This window comes from Octopus sinensis, linkage group LG10, assembly GCF_006345805.1.
Source record: "Octopus sinensis linkage group LG10, ASM634580v1, whole genome shotgun sequence".
NCBI classification, from domain to species: Eukaryota; Metazoa; Mollusca; class Cephalopoda; order Octopoda; family Octopodidae; genus Octopus; species Octopus sinensis.
Genome location: NC_043006.1, coordinates 105,352,300 through 105,362,299, shown reverse-complemented (window position 1 = coordinate 105,362,299; position 10,000 = coordinate 105,352,300). Strand labels below are relative to the sequence as shown.

The following is a 10,000-nucleotide window of genomic DNA, read 5'->3' as shown; positions in this document are numbered from 1 at the left end:
TCCGCTCGAAGCGTTAAATCCTCCTTCTTTCCTTCTTTCCTGAGCGTCCAATAATACTATATTTGTTCCACGTCCTCGCGTTGTTGTGTTTTCATGTTTGGATAACTTAATATATATATATATATATATAATATATATATATATACTATATATATACGTCGTATATATATATATATTATATATATATATATGTATGTATATATATATATATTTATGTATACTTATATACATATATATATATGTATGTATGTATGTGTATATATAATATATATATATAGATATATATATAATATATATATATATATATATGTATGTATATATATATATATTTATGTATACTTATATACATATATATATATGTATGTATGTATGAATGTATGTATGTGTATATATATATATATACGACGTCTTCGTTCAGTTTCCGTCTACCAAATCCACTCACAAGGCTTTGGTCGCCCCGAGGCGATAGTAGAAGACACTTGCCAAAGGTGCCACGCAATGGGACTGAACCCAGAATCATATGTTTGGAGCAAGCTACTTACTACACAGCCACACACACACTGTATGACACACATACAGAAAAGTGTTATATATAGATGTCACACATGCACAAAAGTCGTTATATATGCCTATACTCTACATATCACGCACTCTACAGCTTCTTCGCACCACACACAGCCGTCACAGAATTCCTCTCCAGAATATACACACTCTACACATTGACACACACGCACACACATACATGCACTATAAACGCTACACTATAACCGCTACACTTCTACTCAGAGCATTATACACACCCCGTCCTGTGTTCCTCAGTAAACCCTGTAATCTCTATAATATCTTCACTATCCAACAACTTTACAGCGATAATCTGTCCAATTAACACCAGGGGTCGCCTGCTTCGGTTTATGACAGCCTCTCTCCTCCTCTCCACCTCTCTTTCTTTCTTTCTTTCTTTCTTTCTTTCTTTCTTTCTTTCTTTCTTTCTTCCCCTCTCCCTTTCCTTCTCTCTTTCCCTCCAGCCTTCGTGTCTCTTCTTTCTTGATTTCCTTTATCGTGTCTTTCTTTTATTGCTCCTTCCCCTTCGATCTTTCCCTTTTTCCGTTTCTTCCTCCCTTTTGTAAGGGTGTGGGGTGAGGTACGACACGCTTCATTAGCATATTTGGTTGTTTGTTTTGTCGGTTGGATGTACTCTTAGTGGTGGCGCTGCTAGTAATGGATCTAATTGTTGTGGAGCCTCTATCGCTGTTGTCGATGATGATGGCTTCATTGATGGTGTGGCTTATGGCGCTGTCATTGGTGGTTCTTGTAACGACGTTAATAATTTTTAGTTCGTATTGACGTTAATGGCGACGTTAATAATTACAGCAGCCATAGTTTTATTGTTCTTGATGACGGTGGTGGTAATGGCGATGCCGGTGATGGCGGTGACATCAATAACGGTTGCAGCGGTTGCGTTTCTTGTAGTGATCCTCTGATAGTTTGTGACATCAATAATGATGGCTTGTAGCGTTGTTGTATATGTTCGTGTTGTCGATGTTGGTGGTTGTGAAGTCGGTATAGTTGATGTCAGCGGACTCGACAGGGATGACTGGCTGACAAGGTCGGTTAGCAATCGCATGTTCCCGCGTTCGAACCTTTGAGATTGCGAAGAATTTGTTTGTTAGATATCTGTGTAAGTAACATATGAACTAACACATCATTACATCATAATATTTGAGAAGCTAATGAATCACGAGATGATATTAGACCAGCCACCTTCCATTCAATTTAAATAGGCATGATTTTCTTTTCATGTGCCATTATTCTGATGTGTAACATTGGAGAAAACTGTATTAAAACTTGGTTGAATTGGATCGAATACCCTAGATTTTCCATGATTTCAACTGATGAAACAGAATCAGGAGAATTGCTTGGGAAATTTTTAACACTATTTTCCTGTTAATGTTGTAATAATGAAACTTTTTAAAAGTTTTCTACTGATTGTAATTCCACTTTTTAAATATTATAAATTCTAAGATTTTTTCAATTGGTATTGCTTGTCTCAGGAACTATTGAATTTTCAAACTATAAATTATCTAAATCAACCTCAAATGAAACATACATATATGCATGCATGCATACATACACTCATCTATACATACATACATATATACATACATACATACATACATACATACATACATACATACATACATACATACATGGGACAGACAAGTACAAGTATATACTGTGATAGAGGTCAGCTGTCCTGCTGATGCGAATATTTCTTTGAAAATCAAAGAGAAAAAAGATAACTATAGGCAACTGCTTCGAAACATCTAGCTTCTAGAACCAGATTGCCAATTTACATTCATACCAATAATAATTGTAGCACTTAGTTTTGTAAGTAAATGCCTAACTGTCAATCTGGATGAGCTTGGATTTCCAGAAAAAGAAATGAGCCAACTCATTTGCACATTACAAATACAATGTTTAAGTGCAACAGTAAAACGATGCAAGACTTTGTTTCAGGTTTAAAATGTGACATTGTTTTCGTTATCTACATTCCCACAATGCAGTTTTGTATTTTTGTTTGAAACCAGCTTCTTCTTCAGTGGAATAATTTAAGTGATTAAACAGAGAAGTGACATACATACATACAAACAAGCAAAATTCTCCATCTGAGATTCTTATGTGAATAGGCGCACACACTTCAACAGTTCGACAGTTCAACAAATACACCAAATCATCCGCATCGGGAACTCTCTTAACTCGAAATGTTTTGTCGCCTTATTAACTATGAGCTCGAATTCTCTCAAGAGGAACTTATATAAAACTCAAAGAAATATCGTACATCACAGATACATACATATTATTTGTTGATACGTTCAGCATTTGAAAGCGCTCAGTGCATTTCAGAGTTATTGATGTTTATATATATATATATATATATATATAAGTTTAACAATTAAGGATAATCTCTTAATAAGGGATCTTAACAAGAAATTATCAGGTAGCTAGCGTGAAAACCTCATAAAAGAAAAGAATCCGAAAATAATTTTTTTTTCTGAACAAATTAATTATATCTATATTGTATAGAGGGCATTATTACACATAAATGCCTCACACTAGGAGGGACAGAGTCATTACTACCAAAATTATACTAATCATACCAAATGCAGTTTTTCAAGCAAGACATTTAAAATGAATTATGTTCTGTATCACCGTGATTCACATACAACTTGCGTCTAATGATCGTCAGCAGAACTGATTCTGAATACATCATAAATAAACTAACCTTACGTAGCGAAGACGAACAGACAACTGCTCTCTCCGGCCAAGCACATGGAATGTTTATAAATCATATATCCGGTAAATGGCGGGCTTTACGAAACTGCATGTCGGGTAATGAAAAGTATTTCGGAATAAGTTTAACAATTAAGGATAATCTCTAATAAGGGATCTTAACAAGAAATTATCAGGTAGCTAGCGTGAAAACCTCATAAAAGAAAAGAATCCGAAAATAATTTTTTTTCTGAACAAATTAATTATATCTATATTGTATAGAGGGCATTATTACACATAAATGCCTCACACTAGGAGGGACAGAGTCATTACTACCAAAATTATTTACTAATCATAAATGCAGTTTTCAAAGCAAGACATTTAAAATGAATTATGTTCTGTATCACCGTGATTTCACATACAACTTGCGTCTAATGATCGTCAGCAGACTGATCTGAATACATCATAAATAAACTAACCTTACGTAGCGAAGACGAACAGACAACTGCTCTCTCCGGCCAAGCACATGGAATGTTTATAAATCATATATCCGGTAATGGCGGGCTTTTTACGAACTGCATGTCGGGTAATGAAAGTATTCGGAATAAGTTTAACAATTAAGGATAATCTCTAATAGGGATCTTAACAAGAAATTATCAGGTAGCTAGCGTGAAAACCTCATAAAAGAAAAGAATCCGAAAATAATTTTTTTCTTCTGAACAAATTAATTATATCTATATTGTATAGAGGGCATTATTACACAAATGCCTCACACTAGGAGGGACAGAGTCATTACTACCAAAATTATACTAATCATACCCAATGCAGTTTTTCAAAGCAAGACATTTAAAAATGAATTATGTTCTGTATCACCGTGATTTCACATACAACTTGCGTCTAATGATCGTCAGCAGAACTGATTCTGAATACATCATAAATAAACTAACCTTACGTAGCGAAGACGAACAGACAACTGCTCTTCCGGCCAAGCACATGGAATGTTATAAATCATATATCCGGTAAATGGCGGGCTTTTTACGAACTGCATGTCGGGTAATGAAAAGTATTTCGGAATAAGTTTAACAATTAAGGATAATCTCTTAATAAGGGATCTTAACAAGAAATTATCAGGTAGCTAGCGTGAAAACCTCATAAAAGAAAAGAATCCGAAAATAATTTTTTTCTTCTGAACAAATTAATTATATATATATTGTATAGAGGGCATTATTACACATAAATGCCTCACACTAGGAGGGACAGAGTCATTACTACCAAAATTATACTAATCATACCCAAATGCAGTTTTTCAAAGCAAGACATTTAAAAATGAATTATGTTCTGTATCATCGTGATTTCACATACAACTTGCGTCTAATGATCGTCAGCAGAACTGATTCTGAATACATCATAAATAAACTAACCTTACGTAGCGAAGACGAACAGACAACTGCTCTCTCCGGCCAAGCACATGGAATGTTTATAAATCATATATCCGGTAAATGGCGGGCTTTTTACGAACTGCATGTCGGGTAATGAAAAGTATTTCGGAATAAGTTAACAATAAGGATAATCTCTTAATAAGGGATCTTAACAAGAAATTATCAGGTAGCTAGCGTGAAAACCTCATAAAAGAAAAGAATCCGAAAATAATTTTTTTTCTGAACAAATTAATTATATCTATATTGTATAGAGGGCATTATTACACATAAATGCCTCACACTAGGAGGGACAGAGTCATTACTACCAAAATTATACTAATCATACCCAAATGCAGTTTTTCAAAGCAAGATTTAAAATGAATTATGTTCTGTATCACCGTGATTTCACATACAACTTGCGTCTAATGATCGTCAGCAGAACTGATTCTGAATACATCATAAATAAACTAACCTTACGTAGCGAAGACGAACAGACAACTGCTCTCTCCGGCCAAGCACATGGAATGTTATAAATCATATATCGGTAAATGGCGGGCTTTTTACGAACTGCATGTCGGGTAATGAAAAGTATTTCGGAATAAGTTTAACAATTAAGGATAATCTCTTAATAAGGGATCTTAACAAGAAATTATCAGGTAGCTAGCGTGAAAACCTCATAAAAGAAAAGAATCCGAAAATAATTTTTTTTTCTTCTGAACAAATAATTATATCTATATTGTATAGAGGGCATTATTACACATAAATGCCTCACACTAGGAGGGACAGAGTCATTACTACCAAAATTATACTAATCATACCCAAATGCAGTTTTCAAAGCAAGACATTTAAAAATGAATTATGTTCTGTATCACCGTGATTTCACATACAACTTGCGTCTAATGATCGTCAGCAGAACTGATTCTGAATACATCATAAATAACTAACCTTACGTAGCGAAGACGAACAGACAACTGCTTTCCGGCCAAGCACATGGAATGTTTATAAATCATATATCCGGTAAATGGCGGGCTTTTTACGAACTGCATGTCGGGTAATGAAAAGTATTTCGGAATAAGTTTAACAATTAAGGATAATCTCTTAATAAGGGATCTTAACAAGAAATTATCAGGTAGCTAGCGTGAAAACCTCATAAAAGAAAAGAATCCGAAAATATTTTTTTCTTTGAACAAATTAATTATATCTATATTGTATAGAGGCATTATTACACATAAATGCCTCACACTAGGAGGACAGAGTCATTACTACCAAAATTATACTAATCATACCCAAATGCAGTTTTTCAAAGCAAGACATTTAAAAATGAATTATGTTCTGTATCACCGTGATTTCACATACAACTTGCGTCTAATGATCGTCAGCAGAACTGATTCTGAATACATCATAAATAAACTAACCTTACGTAGCGAAGACGAACAGACAACTGCTCTCTCGGCCAAGCACATGGAATGTTTATAAATCATATATCCGGTAAATGGCGGGCTTTTTACGAACTGCATGTCGGGTAATGAAAAGTATTTCGGAATAAGTTTAACAATTAAGGATAATCTCTTAATAAGGGATCTTAACAAGAAATTATCAGGTAGCTAGCGTGAAAACCTCATAAAAGAAAAGAATCCGAAAATAATTTTTTTCTGAACAAATTAATTATATCTATATTGTATAGAGGGCATTATTACACATAAATGCCTCACACTAGGAGGGACAAAGTCATTACTACAAAAATTATACTAATCATACCCAAATGCAGTTTTTCAAAGCAAGACATTAAAAATGAATTATGTTCTGTATCACCGTGATTTCACATACAACTTGCGTCTAATGATCGTCAGCAGAACTGATTCTGAATACATCATAAATAAACTAACCTTACGTAGCGAAGACGAACAGACAACTGCTCTCTCCGGCCAAGCACATGGAATGTTTATAAATCATATATCGGTAAATGGCGGGCTTTTTACGAACTGCATGTCGGGTAATGAAAAGTATTTCGGAATAAGTTTAACAATTAAGGATAATCTCTTAATAAGGGATCTTAACAAGAAATTATCGGGTAGCTAGCGTGAAAACCTCAAAAAGAAAAGAATCCGAAAATATTTTTTTCTTTTGAACAAATAATTATATCTATATTGTATAGAGGGCATTATCACATAAATGCCTCACACTAGGAGGGACAGAGTCATTCTACCAAAATTATACTAATATACCAAATGCAGTTAAACAAAAAAATTTCAAATGCAAAAGTTTTTCAAAGCAAGACTTTAAAATGAATATGTTCTGTATCACGTGATTTCACATACAACTTGCGTCTAATGATCGTCAGCAGAACTGATTCTGAATACATCATAAATAAACTAACCTACGTAGCGAGACGAACAGACAACTGCTTCTCCGCCAAGCACATGGAATGTTTATAAATCATAATCGGTAATGGCGGCTTTTACGAACTGCATGTCGGGTAATGAAAAGTATTTCGGAATAAGTTTAACAATTAAGGATAATCTCTTAATAAGGGATCTTAACAAGAAATTATCAGGTAGCTAGCGTGAAAACCTCATAAGAAAAGAATCCGAAAATAATTTTTTTCTTCTGAACAAATTAATTTATTATTATTGTATAGAGGGGCATATTACACATAAATGCCTCACACTAGGAGGGACAGAGTCATACTACCAAAATTATACTAATCATTACCCAATGCAGTTTTCAAAGCAAGACATTTAAAAATGAATTATGTCTGTATCCACCGTGATTTCAATACAACTTGCGTCTAATGATCGTCAGCAAACGGATCTGAATACATCTAAATAAACTACCTTACGTAGCGAATCGAACAGACAACTGCTCTCTCGGCCAAGACAATGAATGTTTATTAAATCATATATCCGGTAATGGCGGGCTTTTTACGACGCCATGTCGGGTAATGAAAAGTATTTCGGAATAAGTTTAACAATTAAGGATATCTCTTAATAAGGGATCTTAACAGAAATTATAGGTACTAGCATTTTTAAATGTCTGCTTTGAAAAACTGCATTTGGGTATGATTAGTATAATTTTGGTAGTAATGACTCTGTCCCTCCTAGTGTGTGAGGCTTATGTGTAATAATGCCCTCTATACAATATAGATATAATAATTTGTTCAAAAGAAAAAAAATTATTTTCGGATTCTTTTCTTTTATGAGGTTTTCACGCTAGCTACCCGATAATTCTTGTTAAGATCCCTTATTAAGAGATTATCCTTAATTGTTAAACTTATTCCGAAATACTTTTCATTACCCGACATGCAGTTCGTAAAAAGCCCGCCATTTACCGGATATATGATTATAAACATTCATGTGCTTGGCCGGAGAGAGCAGTTGTCTGTTCGTCTTCGCTACATAAGGTTAGTTTATTTATGATGTATTCAGAATCAGTTCTGCTGACGATCATTAGACGCAAGTTGTATGTGAAATCACGGTGATACAGAACATAATTCATTTTTAAATGTCTTGCTTTGAAAAACTGCATTGGGTATGATTAGTATAATTTTGGTAGTAATGACTCTGTCCCTCCTAGTGTGAGGCATTTATGTGTAATAATGCCCTTATACAATATAGATATAATTAATTGTTCAGAAGAAAAAAATTATTTTCGGATTCTTTTCTTTTATGAGGTTTTCACGCTAGCTACCTGATAATTTCTTGTTAAGATCCCTTATTAAGAGATTATCCTTAATTGTTTAACTTATTCCGAAATACTTTTCATTACCGACATGCAGTTCGTAAAAAGCCCGCCATTACCGGATATATGATTTATAAACATTCCATGTGCTTGGCCGGAGAGAGCAGTTGTCTGTTCGTCTTCGCTACGTAAGGTTAGTTTATATGATGTATTCAGAATCAGTTCTGCTGACGATCATTAGACGCAAGTTGTATGTGAAATCACGGTGATACAGAACATATTCATTTTTAAATGTCTTGCTTTGAAAAACTGCATTTGGGTATGATTAGTATAATTTTGGTAGTAATGACTTGTCCCTCCTAGTGTGAGGCATTTATGTGTAATAATGCCCTTATACAAATAGATATAATTAATTTGTCAGAAGAAAAAAATTATTTTCGGATTCTTTTCTTTTATTGAGGTTTTCACGCTAGCTACCCGATAATTCTTGTTAAGATCCCTTTAAGAGATTATCCTTAATTGTTAAACTTATTCCGAAATACTTTTCATTACCCGACATGCAGTTCGTAAAAAGCCCGCCATTTACCGGATATATGATTTATAAACATTCCATGTGCTTGGCCGGAGAGAGGTTGTCTGTTCGTCTTCGCTACGTAAGGTTAGTTTATTTATGATGTATTCAGAATCAGTTCTGCTGACGATCATTAGACGCAGTTGTATGTGAAATCACGGTGATACAGAACATAATCCTTTTTAAATGTCTTGCTTTGAAAAACTGCATTTGGGTATGATTAGTATAATTTTGGTAGTAATGACTCTGTCCCTCCTAGTGTGAGGCATTTATGTGTAATAATGCCCTTTATACAATATAGATATAATTAATTTGTTCAGAAGAAAAAAAATTATTTTCGGATTCTTTTCTTTTATGAGGTTTTCACGCTAGCTACCTGATAATTCTTGTTAAGATCCTTATTAAGAGATTATCCTTAATTGTTAAACTTATTCCGAAATACTTTTCATTACCCGACATGCAGTTCGTAAAAAGCCCGCCATTTACCGGATATATGATTTATAAACATTCCATGTGCTTGGCCGGAGAGAGCAGTTGTCTGTTCGTCTCGCTACGTAAGGTTAGTTTATTTATGATGTATTCAGAATCAGTTCTGCTGACGATCATTAGACGCAAGTTGTATGTGAAATCACGGTGATACAGAACATAATTCATTTTTAATGTCTTGCTTTGAAAAACTGCATTTGGTATGATTAGTATAATTTTGGTAGTAATGACTCTGTCCCTCCTAGTGTGAGGCATTATGTGTAATAATGCCCTCTATTCAATATAGATATAATTATTTGTTCAGAAGAAAAAAATTATTTTCGGATCTTTTCTTTTATGAGGTTTTCACGCTAGCTACCTGATAATTTCTGTTAAGATCCCTTATTAAGAGATTATCTTAATTGTTAAACTTTATCCGAAATACTTTTCATTACCCGACATGCAGTTCGTCGTAAAAAGCCCGCATTTACCGGATATATGATTTATAAACATTCCATGTGTGGCTTGGCCGGAGGAGCAGTTGTCGGTTGTCTTCGCTACGTAATAAGGTTTAGTTTATTTAGATGTATTCAGAATC

The 10,000-nt window shown here is 34.1% G+C and overlaps 1 protein-coding gene across 1 annotated transcript in view; it reads left to right on the top strand.

The window, feature by feature from the left end:
- The window catches only part of LOC115216303, a 12,602-nt gene that overhangs the window by 679 nt on the left and 1,923 nt on the right, over nt 1-10,000 (top strand). The window lies entirely within an intron of this gene.